Source organism: Callospermophilus lateralis, chromosome 18 (assembly GCF_048772815.1).
Source record: "Callospermophilus lateralis isolate mCalLat2 chromosome 18, mCalLat2.hap1, whole genome shotgun sequence".
NCBI classification, from domain to species: Eukaryota; Metazoa; Chordata; class Mammalia; order Rodentia; family Sciuridae; genus Callospermophilus; species Callospermophilus lateralis.
The window spans coordinates 47979339-48002168 of record NC_135322.1 but is presented as its reverse complement, the minus strand read 5'-3'; the positions used below and the strand labels follow the sequence as shown (position 1 = coordinate 48002168).

The following is a 22830-nucleotide window of genomic DNA, read 5'->3' as shown; positions in this document are numbered from 1 at the left end:
CTAATATTAAGGTTGGTTTCTGGGGCTGCATGCATCAGTAATTCATTCTTCTTTATTGGTGAGTAACATTCTGTTGTATGATTATAACTTAATTGTTTATCTCTTCACTTGTTGAAGGACATTTGGGTTATTTCCAATTTGTGTCTATTAGGAATAGTCTTGTCCAAGTCTTACTGTAAGCACATGTTTTCAATCCCCTTGGGTAAATACACAGCCGCGGGATTGCTGGGTCACGGGGTAGGTGAATGTTTAACTTTGTGGGAAACTGTCAGGTAGATTTCCAAAGGGGTTATTCCATTTTGCACCCCTGACATTACTGTGCCAGAGTCTCATTGTTCCACATCCTAACCAACATCTGATGTTGTCAGTCTCTTAAATGTCAACCATTACAGAGTGTGCATCTCTCTCTCTCTTTGAAAAAATTTTCATTTCCTTGATGACTAATATTGCTGAGCTCCTTTTCCATGGGCAGATTTGCCATTCATATATTTCTTTTGTGAACTACCTGATAGTCTTTTTTTTTTTTTTTTACTCATTTTAAAATAGATTTTTTTTAAATGATTAAGGATTAAGAAGTTGTTTACATATTTTAGATCCAAAGGCTTGTCAGATATGGTTTGAAATATTTTTACTTAGTCTGTGTCTTACCCAATGATGTCTTTCCATTAAAAATTTTTAATTTTGATAAAGATTAATTTATCAAAATTTCTCCTTAGGATTTATATTTTCCCATTCCTGTCTAAGAAATTTGTGTCTATTTAAGGTTCTAAACATATCCTCCTGTGGTATTCTCTGGCAGTTGTATTGTTTTAAGATTTTATATTCATATAAGATCCACGTTGAATTGATTTTTGTGTTTGAAGTTTGCTTTTTCCCCCTTGGAGAAAGCTATTTTTTCCCCTTTATCATTTATTTTTAAAAAAACTGTCCCTTTTCTCCATTGAATTGTTAGATTCTTTACTGAAAATCAATTGGTTATGTGAGTGTTGATCTTTCTGGACCCTCTTCTGTTCCACTGATCCATGTACTTTTATTATCAGTTGCAGTATTTTAATACTTTAGCTTTATAGTAAGTTTTGAACCCTGGCAGGGAAAGTCCCTCCTACCTTACTCTTTTTTTGAGATTGTTTGGCTTTCTTTTCTGAGTTCTTGGCATTTCTATTTCATTGTAAAAATCATCTTACCAGATGATAAACTCTGTGAATGTGGCACATTTTACCAACCAATATGTGAACTTTAAATCTACAACTAAAACTTAAGAATTTTGTAAGATTGAAATTTCACATAAATACAGAGAAATGCACAGAGTTTCTTACTGATTTATGTCTACCATTTTATTCTTATGTTCTTCTTTTCCTGCCTCATTTTGGATTAATGGGACATTTTCTAGCAACCTATTTAGTCTGTACCTTTTTGCCCTATTCTTTTAGTGACTATTCAGTCTTACAATATCCATTCTTAACTTATTACAACGTCCCTTTTCATAACATCCTACCTCCTTATAGTTAACATAAGAACCATACAGCAGGTTTATGTTATTTTTCCTATTTCCTCTGTGCATTGTCTTCTTACATTTTACTTTTATACATATTATGCACACAAAATATATTGTTACTATTTTGCATTAAATAACTAGTCATCTTTTGAATTTTTTTGTGGTTCTGGGGATTGAATTCAGGGCCTCATGCATGCCAGGCAAGTGTTCTACCACTGATGACTTTTCCAAAAATTAAATACTGAGAGAAAAATTCTTCTCTATTTACTTTTATATAATCTGTTTGTGGAACTCTTCATTCTTTTGCATAAATTTGAATTTCCATTTGATATTATTTTTCTACTTCCTGAAGAACCTCCTTTAATGTTCATAGCATTTTTTTAGCTCTAAATTTTTTTTCAGAATTTTGTAGCTTTGTAATTTTGAAGAGTATTTTTTTCTGAATATAAAATTGTAGAATATCAATATTGTTATTTTAAAACTTTAAAATTGTTATTCTGTTGTTTTCTGGGTTGCATTACTTTTTAAGTGGGAATTATCGTATTTCTTCCTCTCATATGCTGTGTCTCTTCTCTGGCTGATTTTAAGATTTTAATATTTATAAAAACCAAATATTGATTTTGAGTCACAGTATGGTTTTCTTTCCCATTCTTAGGGCTTATTGCTGTTCTTTAATCTGAGATTCATTATTTGTCATCGTATTTGGAAATTTTCTTTTACAATTTGTCAAACTATTTCCTCTACTCCAATCTTTCTCTTCTCCTGGGACTCTAACTTTATGTATATTACATGGCTTCATATTGCCTCATAGTTGAGACTATTCATTTTCTCCCCTTTGGGCTTCTGTTCAGATACTTTTTAATTGTTTGATCTAAATATTTACTCATGCTTTGCAGAACTTAATTTGCTACTTTATCTATTCAGTAGATTTTCAAAATTTCAAGTGTATTTTTCAAGATTAGAATTTTCATTTTTTTAATTAATAAAATTTTTAATTAGTAAAACATTCATGTGCAGTTTTTTTTGTGTAGACATAAATTTTCAAGTTAAAAGTTGTGCAGAAAGTACAGAGTTCCCCTAGAACCCTATGTTAGCCATGTTCTCATCATTTTGACCAAAATACCTGACAAGAAAAAACGAGAGAAGAATTCTGGCTCATGGTTTCAGAGAAAGTCTATGGTGGGCCAACTCCATTGCTCTGGGCCCAAGGTGAGGCAGAACATCATGGCAGAAGGGCATGGTAAAGGATTGGTGCTGTGTTCATGGAGGCCAAGAAATAGACAAAATGAGGATATTATGTTCATGGTTTCTTACTATCTTCACTTTGTGATCTACTTTATTTTCCAGATTATATAGTTTGTCTTCATTATCTGATGTTCTTTCTTCCAAGTGATGTAGCCTGTTGGTTATGCTTTCTATTGAGTTTTTAATTTGATTTATTGGATCCTTCATTTCAAGGATTTCTGACTGATTTTTTTTTTTGTATCTCTCTCTTGAAGTAATCTTTTGCTACCTGTATTTGCTGTCTTATCATATTGTTGGAGTGATCAATTTTTGCCTGTATTTGCTCATTTCGGTCATTCTTTAATTCACAGATCATTTTAATTATGAGCCTTCTGAACTCCTTCTCTGATATTTCATCAACTTCGCTGTCCATGAGTTCTGTTATTATAGTGTCCTGGTTTGTTTGGGGCACTTTCCTCCTTTGTTTTTTCATGTTGTCTATGTGTCTTCCTTTCTTACAGTGTGGGTCTGAGATATTACAGTTTCTTCCCTATATTCATGTAGTACCTGTGCAGATTGTCTGTACCTCACCTTGATGTTGGGCTTCCAGATTCTGCTGGTGTCCCTTAATACGCATCCTTGACCTAGGTCCTGCACAAGTTGGCATGGGTAGATCTGAGCTGCTGGGCTTGACCTCCCTTGGTAGTCTGCTGGTTGGAAGGGGTTGTCCTGCGCCAGAGGCTGGGCTCTGGTGGGTGTCTGCCCTGCCAGTGGAGGGGTGGACTGGGCCCACTGTGAGCCTGGGTCCTGCGTGGGCTTGTGTGGGTGGTCTGGGGTCTACAAACTATTTTAAACAAATTCCTTTCTCTGTCTTTTCTATCTACTGGCTAATTTTTCTCCTGGTGTTCACCTTATTTTCTGATTCTTCACACATAAGATTTCTTTTCTTCCCATATGTTGGACTTTATGGATGCTAAATTCTTGGATGTCTAGATTTTGAAATCTTCATTCCACAATGTCCTCTTTTGTTCCTGTAGAAAGTTAACTTGTAGAGTTAACTACCAAGACTACCAAGGAGGTCAAGCCCAGTGACCCAGATCCACCCACATGGACTTGTGCAGGACCCAGATCCAGGATGCAGTAGCATACATTGAGGGACACCAGCAGGGTCTGGAAGCCCAACATCAAGGTGAGGTACAGACAATCTGCATGGGTACTACAAGAATATAGGGAAGAAACTATAATTCATTCAAGAATACTTTACAAGACCTTGGGTGGGTCTAGGGCTGCCCTCTTCTCAGGCTTGGTGCTTTTGCTCTATCAAATGCCCAGTGTATTAAGCATAGGGTCTCCTTCTCCCTGGAGGGGCTCAGAGGCCCTCCACCCTACATGAGCTCCAGAAGTTCAGCTCATCCTTCTACAGCAGTTTGTTTGTCCCTACTGGCTGTTCCTTAGCCTCCTGGAGTCTTGCTCAGTGTATATTTTAGAGCTTAGTGTTCAGCTAAAGACTTATGAGGACTCCTGTGCAAACTTCTGGAATTTCTCTTCTTAAGGACCTTTTTCCCAACACCCTGTCCTTGAAGTTCCAGCATCTCAATTACCTTTAGCTCTGTTTTTTGTCACCCCTCCCAATGCATTATCCACCAGCCCGCCTCATCTTATAGCAGAACTGTCTTGCCTGATGCTACCTTCCAAAGCAGTTATATAGTGCATGTGTCTTGCCCAGTTTTGTAGTTATTTTTATGGGAAGGAAAGTCGGCACCAATGACCCCTTCATGGGCAGAAAGCAGACGTTCTGCTCATCCTTCATGTGTAGAATGAACATTTTCTTCATGACTTCCACATTTCATACTATCCATATTATTTGGTATATGAGGTTCTTTTTTTCCTCTTTATCAAAGACAAATCTTATAATGCTTTGGTACTTAATACTGCTTCAGTTTAAAAATATTAATTAGCAATTTAAATTAGCATCAACTAGCCCAGACCCAGAGCTCTCACTGGAATTTTTATCCCCCATCCCCATAGTGTTAGTAGGTATTATTCCTGTTACACTATTCCAGATGAGGAAAGCCAGAAATGACTGGAGAAATTATTTGCCTAACCCGCTGAGCTAGCAGGTCATGATTTTTCTGACTCTAAAGTTCAGAACTCTTGGACATTTTTTAGTATTCCCCGCTGTACTTGTAGATGTTCAAACCTACTTGTCAGCTCAAAGAGAGAGGAAATTGAGTTCATACCCTGCCTCACCTGGCCCCACCCTCCCTGCCTGTGCCCGAACCAAAGCAAGGATATCTATACTTTGGATGTTTAGTTTATTAGACTTCCATGCAAAACATCTTTAAAGAATTTCTGCAACAAAAAAGCAGATCTGTGGGAAACTATCATGCCTCAGGAGGCATTAATTTGCCCCTTTAAAAAAATACTAGTTTCCTCCAAGATGAGCAAGAAACTGCTAAGGAAGAGAGAGAAAGATGGATCTGTCCTTTCCTGCTTCCCACCATGTGACATTGCAGAAAGTGTGTGAACTCTGACTCCACCCTGAGGCCACAAGATTGTCCTTCTCTCCCCCACATTTTCAGGGCCTCAGCTACAAAGTCTGCACAACTAGGAGGAAAAGAAAAAATAAATGAACAACTCTCCACAAAACATTTTGTTTGTTTTCAGTAAGAAGCCTGGGTCAGAGTGGCTGGTGGCTTCTCAGATGGCCCCCAGTGATCCCGGCTTTCTGCGTTTGTGCCTTTGTGGGGACCCCTCTTTGGGAGTGTGGGCTGGGCCTGGTGACCTGCTTCTAATGAGCAGAAGATGCTAAAGGCAGTAGGATGTTATCTCCAAGATTAGCTACAAAAAGCCTGTGGCTTCTCTCATGGGTGTTCTCTTGTGCTCTGCCACTTGCTTGCTCTGAGGGACACCATTTGCCCTATTATGAACTCTTCCGTGATAAGACCCATGTGGTAAGAAAAGGATGTATCTTGCCAAAAACTTGAGAGGCTTACCAACAACTCCGAGAGTGAACTTGGAAACACATCCCCAGGCGAGTCTTGCAGTGACTGCAGCCCCTCTCAATACCCCTGCTGCAGCCCTGCAGGACACACTGAGCCAGAGACACCCAGCTTGCCATGCTTGCTTGCCTGACCTTCAAAAACTATGGACAAGAAATGTTATTGAACAGGTGAATATTGAAGTTAATTTGTTATTAATGATAGATAGCCCATACAAATAGTATCTGGTGAGAAGTTGATTCTTTGTTAATTATAATTTTCTTAGTCCCCTTTCCTTCTCTTGCATCCTGGGGAATGGTAACTTCTGCCACAGCCTGACTGGGCTCTTCAGAGATGGTGCTGGCTTTGACCTAATCAGAGGCAGGATTCTCCATTGCAAGCTCTTTAGGTTGCCCTTTCCTTCTTGATAAGTCTTTGATTTGGGTGTGGTGGGAAGTAAAACCGCCATCCCAATTGCTATCAGAGCAGAAAGTTCTAATGCATGGAATTCGACCCTGCACAGCTGGAGTTACGGAAATCGCCAATTCACATTGTAGTGCCCCTTCGGGGAAAGCTTTAGATACTTAAAACAGATACAACAGGGCTCCACCACTTGAAGGGGATCCCACATCGCTTCCTGTGCACACACATCTAGTGTGTGTTCTTTGTGAGTTTTATTGTCTTTCTTATTCTTCTTTTCTTTCTCTCTTACATTCTCTGGCTGACTGTAAAGTTAAGTCTCCTCCCATGGGATCACTTTGAACTTTTATCTCTTCTATAGGTTCTTAGCTTTCAGTTCCTCCCTCCCTTTTTCCTCAATTAGGAATCAACAGATCGAAAACTGAGAAGCCCGAAATCTCCAGGGTATTGTGCTTTGATAAAATGTCCATCCCTGGTGATGCAGGGACTTGTGGGATTTCTGGGGTCTGTGGGCTGGAATGAATTTCATTTGATCTCCCTGAGAACTGAAGAATTCAAAGTCTTAGATCTAAAGAGAGATTACTGAGGACCAATCCTCTACATTTATTTATTTATTTTTTTAACCTTGAAATTCCTGAAAAGACCTTTTTGTTTTCCCCTCCCTTGGGGAATCTCAAATCGGGAGGAAATCCTTACAGAGCATTTTCTGGCCCCTGGCATCTGTTCCGGAGGAGGTGAGGAGGAATTTTACTCTTTAAAAAGATGTTCTTTATATGATGAGAATGAAGTTTAAGGATACACTGCATTTGGAAGAGATTGAGGGGTAGGATCCATCCATCGATCCAGCCTCTCAGTGAGCACTCAGAAACCCACAGAGGCCAGCAGGCTTGAGAATGTGCAGGAGCTTAGAGAAAGGCAGGAGTGAAAGAGGGGTACAGTTTAAACACACCTATATATTTTGAATGTGTATGTATGATATGTTTTTATTACAGTGTATATTTGCAAATGCTGAGCAATTTAAAACTTGGGATTTCAATGCTGTTAGATCTCCTGAAGGAGCAACATCTTGGGAGGAGTGACATTTGTGCTTTCCTCTCTCTCTAATTTGAACCCTTTGACTGGATCTTTGGTTGGATACCATTGGACTGTGCCATCTCCTGGGGGCAGGGGTGATGCTTGTCTTGTTCATCAACATGATCCTCATGCTTAGAACGACACCTGGTTTGCCACAGGAACTCAGCACCTTTTTTTTCTTTTAAACACAAGAGCCCACTCTGCTTTATTTACAGCACGCAGGCTCTCTGTACAAACAGCTGGCCAATATCATTAAAAACAAAGAGCTGAGAACCATCCTGTTTTCCTTCCTCAGTGGGCCGGGCTCTGGGACTGCACCTTCGGGCTGCTGGGAAAGCAGAAGTCCAAAATTAAAAATACAATCAGTGTAGAAGAGAATAAGTGGGGAGTGAAGTTGAAGAACAGATGATGGAGGAGTGCTGTATTTGTAGACAACTGTCCCATTTCATCCCATTTCAAACCCTGGCCCAGAAAGGGAGGGGTGACAGGTCCAAGGGAGAGAGATTGTGTGTCTACAGATCCAGATGGCCTCCTTCCCCAACTACACTAGGTCCAATAGGCAGGGTAGAAGATACTCAGGTCCATTCCAAAGGAGTCTCCCTTGGGAACTCCTGCCCTAAAGTAGGACAGTGTCCAAGCTCCAGGGGGAATAGGCCAAATAGGCCGAGGACCCTGAGGCTTGGTTCTTACTTATGTCATCATTTTTCAGGTCCAACCTAAAGACCTCAGGTCTCTCCAGATTGGGGAAGCTGTCCTCATAGTGGGAAATCTGGCCACAGTTCCTTGAATTTCTGACAATAAAAAAAGTCAGGGATGCTAGTGTCCTTAATCTTTTTTACACTATTTTTTAATTTGTTTTCTTAGATATACATGACAGTAGAGGGTATTTTGACATAGTGTACGGCCACGGAGTATAACTTATTCTAATTAGGATCCACTCTTGAGGTTGTACATGATGTGGAGTTTCACTGTCACGTATTCACATGTGAACACAGGAAAGTTCTGTTCAATTCATTCTGTTGTCTTCCTATTTACATCCCCCTCTTCCCTTCATTCCCTTTTGTCCAATCCACTGAACTTCTATTCTTCTCTCACCACCCCGTCCTTATTGTGTGCATAGCAGAGAGAACATTCGGCCTTTGGTTTTTTAGGATTGGTTTATTTCACTTTGCATGGCATTCTTAATCTTAGCAAAGGAGAGATGTCTCACACAGGCTACACTCAACCATAGGTGGCCCTGTAAAGGGCTTTTGGCAGTAACACACCGTGAGTCATCACCTGATTGTACCGGCATGTCCTCAGCCATGGCCCGCACCTCACCTTCCCTGAGCTGACATCTCCATCTGGGCTCTTGGGTGCTGCCTGCCTCCTGGCCTTCACTGCCCGTGGGAGGGGCTCCTACAGGGTGCACCGAGGAGCACAAGGGTTGGGGTTTCCTCCTGCTACTGCTGCCATCTCTTCCTTCTCCTCTTGGGAATCTGTATCTCTTGGGGTGCCCAGAGAGGGCCAGCAGATGGAGTCTACACCTCCACCCAGCTCTGCTTTTTCTAACTTCCATTTGTTTGCTGTTCTTGATTTGAGACCTCTTCCCCATGCTCAGGACCTGGATGAGGCCTCCAAAGCAGGTCCAAACCAGCCCCACCTCCTGGCTCCATCTTTCAGTCCTTTTGAGGCTGAGAGAGATTCCCTGGGAAAGGGTATGGGGTGAGCGCAGCAGGGGACTGGGAGGTTTGTGTTAGAGATGTGAGGGACAGTGAAGAGCCCACTCTAGGCCCACTCAAATCAAATAAAGAGTCCTTGAGCTTCATTTTCTCCAGCAGGATGGCACTGTCAGAGCCTGCAGGCAGAGAAACCTTGGGGGTCCTGGCTGGGTGGGGCCTGCCTGAGCTTCCTTTCTCTTTGATTCGCTTGCTTTCTTTTTTGGGGGGGAGGGTGCACTGGGGATTGAACTCAGAGACACTCAACCTCTGAGCCACATCTCCAGCCCTATTTTGTATTTTATTTAGAGAAATGGTCTCACTGAGTTGTTTAGCACCTCTCTATTGCTGAGGCTGGCTTTGAACTCATGATCCTCCTGCCTTAGGTTCCTGAGCTGCTGGAATTACAGGTGTGCACCACTGGGCCCCGCTAATTTTGCTTTCTTAAACAAAGTTCTGGGTGGTTGGAAGACGAAGGGGGCCACTTTTCAGCCATCACTGTCAGTCACACAGTCACTTGCAATGGAGAGCTGGAGACTGGCCAATCACTTTCTTCTTTGCAGTGGGGGTGGGGCATATAACCAGCATGGGACATGTAACACGAGAATGTCCCTTGGAACCAGGATAGGCCAAGAGAAAACTGTATGATTTGTTGAAATCCTTGGTTATTCTCCCAGGGTTCTCTGGTGGCTGAGTCTCTAGTTCAAGTGTTGGAGGTAGATCTGCCCCTGCACACGGCACTCCCCACAGTTTTCCCCATCCTTAACAAGCATTTGTTAGATGTTGAATAAACACAGCATTGCAGAACATGTTGAGTAAATAAGGGTGCCTGATGACAATTTTCGGAGATTTTACTCTAAAATGTTGTTGAGGCTCCTGTTCAGTATATATCACGGCACATTCTTAAAACAGACTTTTGGGAGAATGGACTTTCTTGTATTAGAATGAGGAATAATTATGTCTCTCCTGAAAGAAAAAAATCACGTTGCTTCAGTTATTAGAGTAGGTTTGCTTTCTGGACTGGTTCACTGGGAAATTTGAAAAGGCGTGTTTGTCTGGTGTCTTGCAATTGCCTGAGATTGGGTGGGGTACTTTGTCATGGCTTGTCCTGCATTTCCATTGGAATTGCCCTTTGTCACCAACTCCTAATGTTTGGTGAGTGTGTTATCCTGTAATTCTCACTCCACAGAAAGGCAGTGAGAATTACGAGTGGATAGGAAGAGCTTATAAGAAACAGAAGAATTCTCTGGAAAAGAAGGGGGGCATTGGGAGTGGAGTGCCCTCCAGTGCTTTCAGAACTCTTGAGGAGGTTGTTTGTGGGGACTGGTTAGGCTTTGACCACGAGGTAGGCACCTGGCTGGCATCTCTGGGGGTACTAATAGTCTGGAATTCTCTGAAGATGGGGGAGGGGGCAAAATCATGAGAATGTCCCTTGGGGCCAGGTTTATAATATATCTTGGACTTGACACTAACATCTGCTTCTTGCTTAATCTGAGCCTCAATTTCTGTCTCTACCTGTAAAGTGGGCCAAATAACAGGAGTCCCTGCTGAGGTAATGAAAAGAGAGTCTCTGATATAATAGCCAACTCTCAAATCACCATCATTGTCATTGCATTGAGCTACCCAAGGATTCAAGTCTCATTTTCAGTCATCTGAAGACTAGAACCGTGTGGCACAGGAGAAAGAGGAAAGGGGATGAAGTCTTAATTTCTCTATATTTACATAGGCCTTTCTTAAAAACCTTGGTGTTTTTTTTTTTTTTTTTTGGTAGCAAGGATTGAACCCAGGGCACTTACCACCAAACCGCATCCCCAGCCTGTTTTTTTTATATTTAATTTAGAGAAAGGTCTTGCTAAGTTGCTTAGGGCCTTGCTAAGTTGTTGAGGCTGGCTTTGAATTTGCAGTCCTCCTGATCCAGCCTCCTGACACTCTGGGATGGCAGGCGTGCCCCACTCTGCCCAGCCCTTATGTTCCTTTAACCCAAATATGATGTCCCTCCTTCAGTCATTGTTGGACATACCCAGGACCTCCTGTCTGTAGACAAATCTCACAGAACTTGACCTCAATAGATGCCACAAATATAATTTCCAAAATTTTGAAAAATAATGCAGGTATTTTGAACTGAAGCTTTGGAATACCAAGGGAATACCTAGTTTGGTGTGTTAGGCAGCAAAATTCTAAAAACCCAACTGTCAAATCACCTCACCCCTGCTCCCCTGTATCTCCATAAAGTGCTTTTTTCTTCTTTCCATCTCAGTCTATTTCCTTCCATTTTACCTCTCTGTCCTGGGCTTCTCTGATTTTTGTATGCTTTTATTTTTGAGTAGGAGTCATCAGACTTTTTCTGCAAAGGGTTAGATAGCATATATTTTAGGTTTTGTGGGCTGTATTTTCTCTGTCACAAGTATTCCATTTGTCCTTGTAGCAAAGTAAGCATCCATGGTCATTAGGTAAATGGGTGCGTGCAGCTCTGTTTCAGTAAAACTTTTTTTTTTTTCAATTTTATTTTATTTTTTTAATTGATTTTATTTTATACATGACAGTGAAATGCATTACAATTCTTATTAAACATATAGAGCACAATTTTTCATATCTGTTTGTATATAAAGTTTGTTCACAATTCACGTTTTCATACATGTACTTTGGATAATGATGTTCATCACATTCCACCATCATTGCTAACCCCCTGCCCCCTCCTTCCCCTCCTACCCCTCTGCCCTGTCTAGAGTTCGTCTTTATTTACAGAACGAGGAAGTGGTCAGGATTTGGCCTACAGGCTGTAATTTGCTGATTCCTGACTTCCAGCAATTGAGAAATCTTTTATCTTTACCAACTGATATTTTTCTCTATTGCCTCACTCAGCAAAACAGGATTCTGTTGTGGATATATCTGTTTTTGGAGGAACAGGAAGATAAATCGCATGATGTAAATAACTATTAATATTTTCTCTCTCTCATGTTGCTTACAGAGGTCAGCTGATCCTTTTACTGGAGCCAGTGTGGCTGGTCTTCTCAGGTGAGGAGTTGTGTGTGTGTGTATGTGTATATACACAAGAGTTTTCTTGGCCAACAATGACCAACTTTCACTTTCTCGTTCAAATCTGGGAAGATCCTCACATCAAATGGTATAATGGGAAAAATACTGGACCAGAGCCAGGGAATCTGATTGCTATTTTGATTGTATTCATCCGTTTGCATTTGTTCTTGGCAAACACAAGGTCTATCCATCCTTTGATTTCAATCTCTCATGTATTAAACTAGAAACTTTGGCCACTGGATTTTTAGGAATTGTTTCTTTATTTTGGTACTAAGGATTGAACCTAGGGGTGCTTTACCACTGAGGCACATTCCCAGCCCTTTTGTTTTTTATTTTGAGACACTTACTTCAGGCCTCACTAAGTTGCCGAGGCTGGCTTTGAACTCGTGATCCCCCTGCCTCAGCCTCCTGAGCCACTGGGATTACGGGCATAGGCCACCATGCCCAGTGCTTCCCACTCTTTCTGATCTTCACTCCTACCTCTTAGACATCTACCTACTCATCTTATAGGACCCTACTACAAATATCCACTTCTAGAGTTCATATAACTAATTAGCTTCCCATTGAAAAATTGGGAAAGACCATTGATTCCAGAAGAATCTCAAGTCACAGTTTTTAGTTATCCTGTTTTAAGGAACCTTTCTTCATACAACTAAGAATTTACAGGATTCAAATTTGTATTAGCAAAAGTCAATGTGGTTCTGACTTGATCCCCTGTGGAAGGGATTTCGCTCATCCCCAGTGCCTGCAACAGGCTTTGTGCCTGCTGAATAACGGAGCTTGCCCTTTGTGGGGTGGTCACGGTAATACTGAGCTCATTTTCTTTTCCTTTTGTTGTATTAAAAAATAAAAGCCTTTACAGGGTAAAGATATTTGGGGAAAGAAAAAAAAATCCTATCCATGGAAAGGAGTTTGGGGATTGAATGACTTATAGCTGGAAAAGTTTTCCTATGAGAAATCAGTGGGAGAATGTTAAGACAGTCATGAATATCCTAAATCCTTACCAACTAAGAATCCTTTTTGTAGGATTCTGCCTTAACAGGCTCTATTTTTTCAGTCTGGATGGGTGACAGATTTTATAGTCCCAGTCATATCCAAATCCCACTACTCTACTATCCACCCACCTGGGTCCTCCTGGCCTGGGAAGGAGAAGGACAGATGTTCCACAAGCTGGGGTGGAGCCCTGTGAGCAGGCCAGACCCCACAATGAAGACTGAAATTCAAAGACACACAAAGAAAATGATTTAGAAAGGAAAGCAAGAGAAATTGCAATTAGCCGCAGGTTGCTAAATCTTGATTAGCCCCCTGCTGTGTGCTTGTTCTGGAGCCAATTGAGATTACCCAAAGATAACGTTTAAAAGCCATTTTAACTAAATGAGCAACCAAGGAAAACCTTCACTGGGAATGTATGTTTATCTGCACTTTCCCCTGAACAATTTCTGTCAAGGAATCCTATGAAGAAGCATGGTCAAAAGACACAGATGAAACATGTGTAAAGATGTTTTTAGCAAGATTTCAAACATTTGATGTTAACTGTGTGAATTTTTTTTTTTTTTCAACATTGGGATTGAACCTAGAGTCTTCCATGTGCTAGACAAGTGCTTTACCACCGAGCTACATCCTCAGCTCTTTTCATTTTGGTTTATTTTGATATAGGGTCTTGCTAAACTGCCCAGGCTAGTCTCCAGCTTGGCGATCCTCCTGCCTCAGCCTCTGAGTTGATGGGATAATAGTTACACACCACCACATCCAGTGTGAAGGAATGATTTTTAATGGTTTCCTCTAATTGGGGTGACTATCTTGGTTCACACTTATGGTCATGACATAATGATTTGTCATATCCCTATTTACTCTTAAAAGTGTTCCAGTCTGAACAATAAATTACGTGTTCTCTCTATATCATGTATAAAGAAAATTTTAATCTCTATGAAGGTGTAGGAAATGATGTGTTAGCCAAATCCCTTTCATAGGTGATGATCCAAAATTTAGACTTCAAGATCTCAAGCTGTGGAGCATTTTGTTTACATTTATTTGTATGGGTACTAGGGATTGAACTCAGAGGTGCTCTACCACTGAGCTACCCCCACCTCTTTTTATTTTATTTGAGACAGGGCTTTGCTAAGTTGCCCAGGCTGGCCTGGAACATGTGATCCTCCTGCTCAGCCTCCCCAGTAGCTGTGATGACAGGAGTGTGCTCCACAGTGCCCAGGATGGGGCATTTCGTTAACAAAGGGTACATATTCCATAACTTATATGTCTTGATACAACTTACTAGAATTTTAAATTCCCTCTCTGCAGAGGGAATAGTTTAAGGGGGTGGCTCTATTCCTGATTCTGCACCCTATTCCTTCCTCTCCTTCTGGGGAAGGGCTGAAAGAAGTTTCCCAAGTTGGTCAGGGGGTTTACCTATTGCCCTTTAAGATTCTCCCACACTCTTGAGTCTGTACTGTATTAAAACTGACAGTTATCTTCCATATATGTATAATAAAATGAATACCATGGTCATTTGAGTTCCATCTTTCCCCTATCAGACCAAGTCATGTTTGGCCCCTGGCTTTCACCATTAGGCAGTTATGTGGCCATAATGGGGTTACTTAAACTTTCCAAGCTTATTTCTCTGAGTGTCAAAGGAGGCACTAATGCCACCTCCTCTCCCCTGGAATGCCGAGTGAGGCTCAGGTCCAGGGGCGTCTGGAGGGGGTGTCTCCCTCTGTGCAGGTGGAAGGCAGTTTTGTCATCCTGTTGTTGTGCAAGAGCGACAGGTAATTTTTGGCAGCTTACCATGGTTCAGAATGAGGCATGGTAAATATTTGCCTTTTCGCCCCCATTCTAGCATGTATTCTCCTTCCTTCAGTTTATTCTTATTTTCTTTTGGAGGATTGTTGTTTCTTGTGAGTTTGTTTCTTTGTCTATGAACAGTGGGTATTTACAGCATCCAGGAGCACAAAGGTTTGACATGAAGATCAAATGCATCAAATTCTTAGGACAATGTCAAGCTCCTTGTTGGCTGTGCCCAAGACCAGTGTGCCATATAGTCACTGTGGGTATGCATTCGGGAACCTTGCCTTTCTCTACGCAGCACATGGCTAGCCATTGGACCCTTGGACTTTTCATGTCCTAGAACTTTAAACTGTGCCCCCATCTATTTTCTACTAGAAAGGCAAAACTCATTCTGCTCCTGAGTGATGGAACTGGGGCAATCAAACCAGGTCCTCTCTGACCTGTGAAGTTCAAATTAATTAATTCACCCATTGAGCAAATGTTTATTGATGTCATTGTGTCAGACGCTGTGTGCTAAGTCCTTCACATGTTTTTCTCATTTAATCCTCAATGCATATGAGGTATTGGCTCTTGCTGCTTGCTTTGTAAATGAGGGGATGGAGCTCATGAAATTTAACCAACTTGCCTAAGATTGTATGGCTACCATGCTGGAAAGCTGATGTTTGAACTCTGATCTGCCTGACACCAATGCATACATTTTCCTTGCTGTGACATTTGGCTTCCCTGCCAGGGGAAGAACAGTTGGAAGCATATTTAAGATATTTAGAGGGTGATTGTGGCTTTGTCCTTTCGTCAACGTGTCTGTAGCAGTAACAGAGGGTTCCACAAGTATGGAGGACGTGGGTAAATGGAGGCATCTAGCATGCCTTTCTTGCTCATCATCATCATCATCATCATCATCATCAACAACAACAACAACATAATTATGGCACAATCTTTTCTTTGGAGAGGGCACCCAGTGGCCCATTCTTGTAACTTTTGTGGTGTTGGCAGTCATGGAACCAGCTTCTCTTGCTGAGGTTTTCCTTTGGTTCAAGCATAGCCAATCAGAGCACTGTTTCCCTGGGGGCCATAAAGGCATGGTCCAAGGGGTAACACATGACCCAAATCAACCAGTCAATTTCTTCCCTAGGTTTTCATCCACTGGAGAAGGAAGAGAGTTTCTTTTCTGTCTCTAGATGCTAAATAAGTATCCTGGATGCAGCCGTTCTCCCTCCTGGGAAGGTAGTGTCATGGGAAGGCAGAGAGAATGGGATTGAGCCCCAGAAGGCAGCTGAGGAGAGGAAATGCCTTATCTACTGCTCTAGGAATATTATTTTTGGTTAAGTCTACAAATAAATCACTCATCACTTTTATCTTTTTAGTATTTGAGCCTTGTCTCTGTCATTTGCAGCTAATACCATATGCTTCTTGGCATGTGTTGGCAGAAGCCCAGGACCTGGGAAGTGATTTTTTTTTTTAACCCTTGAGAGATTAGCAGGGGAGGAGCCAAGAGTGGCAAAACTGGAGTCTGATTATGGTTAGATGCTGTTTTGGCATGGTTTTATTTTCCCCCCTTAATGATAAGTCTTTTACTCCTTTTCTTGTTCCTGACAGTATTAATGCACCTGAACAGCCCTGAGCACCTGCCATGGTGGAAAGACTGAGTAGGATGCAGGTTGGTGTTGGTTGGTCCCCATGGTCCCTCACTACCTGGGGCCCCCTTTCCCTTGGCCCTCCTCTCAGCAGACTGTTTGCTGTTTAGAATCGACTGCTTGGGGTTGCTGACTTATTTACCAACTCTTTTTGCCCTAACATCTAAAGGTGTAAAGACAGATTCTGTTTCTGAGGCCTGGGGTCAGAGACTTCCCTTATCTTTTTTCTCTCTTTTCCTTGCCTCCAGCACACAATTGATTCATAACATTTTGCCAAAATTATCCCTAGGGAAATGGTTGAGCTCGACCTGGAGTCCCTTTGAATGTATTCGTCTCCGTTTAGTTGAATTTAAAATTCAACTAAAGTCCTGATGGCTCCTGAGGAAGAAGGTGGCACCCACAGGGGAGCACAGAGGAGCTTGATGCCACCACAGAGCCTGGGAATTGTGTCTGCTTGCCCTGTCCTCCCACTGCAGTGCCACCCCCACCCCATGCCTCCTTCCACCCTCCTGCCATCACATTGGGCTGGACCCCCACTCTTCCTCCTGCTCCACCACCCCCTCTTCACCTGATCATAATGCCTCTATGTGAAGCTTCTTGTAAGATCTTTCTTGCAATTAATGCTTTCCTTTGGGTAGCTCGGCTCCAGCTCTTTTGCTGCCAAATGCCTGGGACTATGCTTCCAGGGGAGGGTTTATTTCTGAGAACAGATGATCCCCGGGTTGGGGACCCTGGGTGGGGCTGTTGGGATATCAATTCTAGGCAAAGCGAAGGAATTCCATCAGAGACAGTGGTATGGGGAGTAACAGAAGGATAGGTGCAGCCAGAAGGATTTGGAAGGTGAGCCAGGTAGAATAGAGTAGGAAGCCCATGCACAGAATCATGCCTGAGCCAGGCTTAGAGCATGCACCCTTCTCCCTGACCAGCACCCATTCAACTCCATGGGTGCGTTCCCCAGCCAAGACTCTGCCTCAAATGTGCCTCCTTTGGGAAGTCTTTTCCAACATGCCAGTTTGAAACAGGGTCCCCTTTTGCATGCCTGCACATGACCTTCACCAGACAGATGATTCTCTGTAAATAAAAGCTCTTCAGTAATTTGCCTAATGCTGCCTTCCCTTGTTCTCCATGGGGTCCCCAGGAAAAGGTCTGCAAGACCATATTAGGTTCTAGGCATGTTTGTGGAAGGACAGAAGAAGAAATGCCTGCTCCATAGACTTCTGCTCCTCTTTGCAGTCTCTTGGCTCAGGTGACTGCTGTCTCCTTCAAGACTCCCTGGAGAAGAGCGAGGCTGGCGGTGAGAGATCACACACATTGGATCTCAGCAGCTTCATTTTCCTCAACACAAAAATACATGTTAAAAATACTGATGTGAACATCTGGGGAGATACGTGGGAAATGAAGATGCCACTTAAAGTCATAGGGAGTGCGTGTGCCTGCAGAAGTCCATCTCATCAGTTCCAGTTCTCGGTGATGCGAGGTCTCAGGAAAGACCCAGACTTCACACGGGCAGCCACCCCACCAGAGGGCTGCCTCAGTTTCCACCATGAAGGGTCATTGTTATCTTAAGTTCTGATCCCAATAAAATTTCCATACTTCTTCAGAAGGGTTGCATTCTGAACTGTTGGGAGATCCTGAAATCTAAGAGTAATTGGGGGACCTGAGAACTGGGGTAGAGGAGTGAAAAAGGAAGTTATAAGAAGGCAGAGCCCCTGAACAGCTAAGGAGAGGGCTGCACTAGAAAGAGAGAAAGCAAGAGGACTGAGTTGGGTTCTCAACATAAATCTGGCCCTTTTTTCTTTCTTTTCTCTTCTTTCTTCTTTTATTCCTCCTCCTCTTCCTTCTTGTTTTAATTTCCCATCAATGTAAGGAGCCCAGGGCTGGGAGAATCTTACTAAACTATGTTTACTGAGTGCCTGTTGTAGTCAGGCACTGTGCTGGGCTCTAAGGTCACAGCAGAAAATAATATATAGCACTTCTTTGCATGGCCTCATGAAACTGCCTTATGTGGGAGGTCAGATGTTAGCTGACCAGAGTCAGGGAGGGCTTCCTGGTTTCTGTCCACTGAATGTCCAGGAAGGAGAACTTTGGAGAGGTACAGTTTAAGCTGAGAGCCAAAAGATGCACTTTACAGAGAAAGGAAGAGCACCCCAACAGAAAGGGCTGTCCCTGCAAAGGTCCTGGGGCAGAAATGCACTTGATGGACTCAAGGGGTTGGAAGGCAGCAGAGTGGGGGAAGCAGAGTGAGCAGGGGGATGAGTAGGTTAGCAGGGCCAGTTGTTCTGGGCGAGTAGTCACCGTCAAAAGTTGGACAGTTAGGGAAAGAATGCAGAGAAGTGACATGGCCTGATTTAAGTTTTAGAGTTAACTTCTTGGTGAGTGGAGAAGGAATTTGGTGAGGAGAGAGGCATTGGGAGAAGCAGAGATTCAGTGAAGAGAAGGAGGAAAAAGACCCCAAAATGGGTGAATCTGGGGGCTCCTGATCCAGGTATTGGTTAGCCCTGGAATCAATCCTCAGTTTCTCCAGCTGCTAAATGAGAGCTACTTTAGAATGTCCTCTTAGCTCTGTGTCCTCGGGGTGTGTCAATTCTGGCCTTGCCTGCTTTTCCGAGGTCTGTGTCTGCTTCCTTTTTCTCTCAAGGCTGAGAAACCCTTGCTGGAAAAAATTTATAAATAAATTTCGACTTATGGCTTCAAGATACATTTTCCAACTTTCTGAAGTTCTGTTAATATTTTAAGTGCATGACTGTCTTGTGTCCCTGCATCTTGGTGGGAGGTGGTGGGTGAGGGTGTTACATTATTAATAAAATATGAATACATTAGTGCATTTATTTTAATGTAACTTACGTGGGAAACATGATCTTTTGTGGAGCATCTTGGCAAATGGGTAGAAGTGCATGCCTGCCCCAAACCTCTGAAAGCCCTTGATCAAGCTGAGGTCTTTGTTTCCAACAAAGCCCTTGACCCCTGGTGGTTTCGGTTCTGTTTACTCTTGGCAAATGTTTCGGGTTCAAAGGGAGAAGCTTTAAAAGCTGCCTTGGTAAAGTCTATAAAATCTTAACGCATCTTTGACATCAAATAGCTCTTTCAAAGCCGTGATTTGATGAAGTAAATAGGAACGCAGCACAAAGCATATGGAACACATTTTCCATAACTGCTCTGCACTTGAATAACAAAGGAGAAAAGTTCTTGGCAAAAGGAGTTTGGGTTTTTAATGACCCTTAAATATTTGGTTCAGTAGCCAGATGTGTTTTACCAAGCTGAAAACCCGGAGGATCGGCCCTGCCTTTTTCTTTGGCAAAACATAAGCTAACATGATGTTTCTGTTTGTGAAAAGATGTTTGTGCTTCATTGCAGAAAGCTTAATTCACCATGATTTCCTTAATTATCTACCCCTCCCCCAAACTGGCAGAGCTCCCAGCATGCCTCAGAGCCTCGCTTCTGATCTGAGACACTGAGCTGTTTAAGAGGAAGCCACAGAACCCTCCTTAATTATTTGAAATTGGGATCAAAAGGTTGAAACATGGATCAGAGTGTGTCTTACTGACGGACCAGGGCAGGGTAGGGGGCTTAGACTTCCTTCCTGGAATGGTGGGGCCCTCTTTGGCTGGGTGGGTTGAGCAAGCCCTAGGATCTGTTAAGACAGGATTGGTCAACACTGCATCTGAGCTGCTGTCAAGTTCTGGTTCTGATAAACACGGGCTGCTTCCCATGGTCATCTTGAAAGTCCATGCCTGGTTGCTTTGTGAGTCTTTCTGTTACTTGAGATGTTGGTGAGTGGGTGTGCAGAGTGGTTCCCAACTCTAGACGTCCTGGAAACAGTTTATCTAACTTTCATACACGGATCAATGTGGACTGTTGGCTTCCAATAATCTTCCCATTGAGAGATGTAGGTTTGCAATCTCAAATGGAAGGAGCCTTGGAAATGGAGAACCCAGCACCCCCATTCAAAATGAGGAAACTGAGGCCCAGAGAGAGGAAGTAATCCGCCCAGGACCACACATGGTGTGTCAGTGTCAGGACCAAGATCCGACTCTAGCTGACTCATCAGCAGTCTAGGTCCCAAGTGATCCTTGCTTACAAAAATAAGAAGTCCTGCCCAGAATGAAGATTTCTGCAGACGTTCAAGGGCGTGCACTGTGGGAGGGGCTGGCCCAGCGGGAAGGTAGCAACTGCTCTCCAGTGAGGGGAGGAGAACAACTGCACACCCCAGGTGCTGCTGAATCTTCCATGAAAAAATATACAAAAACATTTTGAGGGGAAGACACTGAGGGTTAGAGGAATAGGTGACAGCTACATGTGATAGGGCCAGGCCTCAGAGATGGCTCTGAGGCCTTCACGCCTCTTGTGAAGGGAACACTGGCCCGTGCTTAGCTACTGCAGTGTCTCATTCTGCTCCATCCCAACTCCATTGACTGGTGGCTTCTAAACAAAGATACTTATTCCTTAGTTCCAGAGGCTAGAGGCCCAAGGTCAGAATGTTGGCATGGCTGAGGTCTGCTGAGGACTGCTTTTTGGAGCATAGGTGGTTCATTTCTTCCTAGGTTCTCTTGTGGTGGGAGGGGTGAGGGATCTCCCAGGCCCTCTTCCTTACATGGGGCCACTAATCCCATTCATAAACATTCTGATCTCATGACCGTATCACCTCCCAAAGTTCTGATCTCCCAAACCATCACCTTGGTGGTTAGGATTTCAACCTGTGAATTTTCGAGGGATGCAGACATTCAGACCATAGCAGGTGAATTTGGAGACTTCTCGGCAGGTTGGGGCTGGTGGTTGGATCATTGGCTTCCCTATTTCTTTCACCCTGGAGGAGACTCCGCGTGCTCCTCTCAGCCTGGCAGGAACCCCCAGAAGGAAGACATTTTTCATTTCTTGCCAATAGACGGATATGGAAGAACACCCATGAGCTCCCTGGACCTGGGGGAAAGAACAGAAAAAACCCAGACCATGATCATGACAGGGACTGTGGTGCACTTTCTTACTTTAAAAAATTAAGTGCTCTTCTGCTTAAAGTAAAACAAAACAAAACAAAACACCAAAACTTAAACCCAAAACCATATATGAAATCTTTTCTTTCTCTGCCATATGGGGCACAGAGCTGGGGTGGACTGGTGACTGCCTCCAAGGGGAGGGTGCACAGCCTACCTCGCCAGCGTCTACGGAACCTTCCAAACTCCCCTGGACGCACTTCACTTCCCAGGCCTCCTATTTGGCCAGCTCTGTAGGAATTTCTCCTGGCTGATGGCCAAGTCCCACCCCCAACCCACTTGGTCACACTCCCTGGATGTGTGGTAGCCAGTATGGACTGTCCATCAGACAGCCATCACTAAAGGGAGAGAGCTCCTGCCAGAGCGGTAATGTGAGAGGCTAAGAACCAAGGGGTGAGTGGAGCCAGAGAGGAAGGGTCAGGAGAATGCAGGACGTGTGTCCTGTCACCCCAGGAAAGGCCTGGTTTTCCTTTCCTGTGCCCTATATTCCTCCCTGGGAGGGCCCTGCAGAGGGCCACTGCTGCCCAAAACACAGGAAATCACCCAGCCCTGACTTGGGCTCCTGTGGGTTTCTGAACATAGTTTCCAGGTTTCCTTTCCCTAGTCCAGAGGCTGAGAAGTCCAAACTCCCCAGCAGCCATCCAAAGCCAAGAATGAGAAGAGGGTTGTTGCTCTTGGGACTTGGGGTTCTTGCTGAGCTGGTTCAGCTCCTGGCTGGGCTCCCACATAGCCGGTGTGAGCGCTGCCTGCGTTGAGCAGAGTGAGGAATGATGCGGACTCCAGAGAGAACTGGGTTGAAACCGAGCGGCTATGCACTGTTTCAGGCATGTTAATTAAATGTAGGGATTATAGACCCCAGATCTGCACAGAAAGTAGATTTATCGTACCTCATTACCAGATTTTATACACTCCACTTGGGCGAGACTGATGCTCTGTATTATAAAAGAATGCTAGATTTTATGGTCTAAAACCTTCTGATATTAAGAGAGAAACATTCAGAATGACAACAGTGAAACCCAAGGTGGTATTTGCAGGCCCCTGATGAGATGCAGGCAGGGTCCAAAACATTCTGAATACTTTTCGGGCATCTCCTGGGCACACAGAGCCAACTCTGGTTCAGACTGAATGAGGCCAAGTTTCTGCTCCTCTATGGCCTGGGGACTTCTGTTTCCACTTCTTCAGAAACCTGTCCCTCTGTTTTTTTCACAGGGGCCATTCCTGAGTTCCTTACCACATTCAGGATGAGTTGCAGCACTTTAACATACTGTGTGTGAGTGTGTGTGTGTGTGTGTGTGCGCACGTGCATGTGCATTCACACACATCTTGATGGGGCTCAGGACACACCATCCCAAAATATGACATCTTGCTGTTTGAGGAGACAGCGGAAGCAGGAAGGTCTCTCCGGCACCCACTACCCACCTTCTCTGAAGCACATCTAGAAAGAATTCTCCGACCTTCACTCCAAAGCAGGACCCTCACATGAAAGTCATGGGGAAGAAA

At 43.3% G+C, this 22830-nt stretch overlaps 1 pseudogene; it reads right to left on the bottom strand.

Moving 5' to 3' along the window:
- Positions 1-8381: 8381 nt before the first annotated feature.
- Positions 8382-22830, bottom strand: part of LOC143383225 (PHD finger protein 23 pseudogene) — a 30495-nt pseudogene continuing 16046 nt past the window's right edge.